This window comes from Orycteropus afer, unplaced genomic scaffold, assembly GCF_000298275.1.
Source record: "Orycteropus afer afer isolate SDZICR_OR568_19922 unplaced genomic scaffold, OryAfe1.0 scaffold00005, whole genome shotgun sequence".
Taxonomy (NCBI): domain Eukaryota; kingdom Metazoa; phylum Chordata; class Mammalia; order Tubulidentata; family Orycteropodidae; genus Orycteropus; species Orycteropus afer.
Genome location: NW_006921592.1, coordinates 12,663,342 through 12,664,776, shown reverse-complemented (window position 1 = coordinate 12,664,776; position 1,435 = coordinate 12,663,342).

Here is a 1,435-nt window from a genome sequence, read left to right as displayed (position 1 = left end):
GGGCTATACATATGGACTTCACCAGATGAAGTACACAGGAATCAGATTGACTACATCTGTGGCAAGAGGCAATGGAGAAGCTCAATATCTTCAGCCAAAACAAGGCCAGGAGCTGACTATGGAACACAACATCAACTGCTCATATTCAAGTTCAAGTTCAAGCTAAAGACAATTAAAAGAAGTCCATGAGAGCCAAAATATGACCTTGAATATATTCCTCCTGAATTTAGAGATCATCTAAGGAATAGATTTGATACATTGAACACCAATGATAGAAACCAGAATAATTATGGGATAACATCAAGAACTTCATCCATGAAGAAACCAAAAGGTCATTGAAAAGACAGGAAAGGAAGAAAAGACCAAAGTGGATGTCAGAAGAGACTCAGAAACTTGACGTTGAAAAGAAAGTAGCTAATGCAAATGGAAGAATCAACAGGATAAAAGAGCTAAACAGAAGATTTCAAAGAGCAGCTCGAGAAGTCAAAGTCAATTATTATAATGAGATGTGCAAAGAGTTGAATTTAGAAAACCAAAAGGGAAGAACATGCTCAGCATTTCTCAAGCTGAAAGAACTGAGGAAAAAAATTAAGCCTCAAATTGCAATATTGAAAAATTCTGTGTTGAATGATGCAGGAAACAACAAAATTCTATGTTGAATGATGCAGGAAACAACAAAAAAAGATGGATGGACTACACAGAGTCACTATACAAAAAAAAAAAAATTGTAGCTGATCATCCATTTCAGGAGGTGGCATATGATAAGAACCAACAGTATTGAAGGAAGAAGTCGAAGCTGCACTGAAGGGATGGTGAAAAACAAGGCTCCAGGAATTGATGGAATACCCTCTGAGATGTTTCAACAAATGGATGACCTGCTGGAGGCCTTCACTCAGCTATGCCAAGAGATTTGGAAGACAGCTACCTGGCCAACTGACTGGAAAAGATCCATATTTGTACCCATTCCAAAGGTAATCCCACAGAAAGTGGAAATTATCGAACAATATCATTGATATCACACACAACTAAAATCTTTTGAAGATAATTCAAAAATGGTTGTAGCAGTATATTGACAGAGAGCATCCAGAAATGCAAGCTGGATTCATTAGGGGATGTGGAGCAAGGGATATCATAGCTCATAGCTCATGTCCAATGGATCTTGGTTCAAAACAAAGGATACCAGAAAGAAGTTTACTTGTGTTTTACTGTCTTTGCAAAGGCATTTAGTTGTGTGGATCATAACAAATTGTGGATAACATTGAGAAGAATGAGAATTCCAGAACACTTAATTGTACTCATAAGGAGCTTGTACATAGACCAGGAGACTGTCATTCAAACAGAACAAGGGGATACTGCATGGTTTAAAATCAAGAAGGGAATGTGTCAGGGTTGTATCCTTTCACCATACTTATTCAATCTGTATGCTGAACAAATA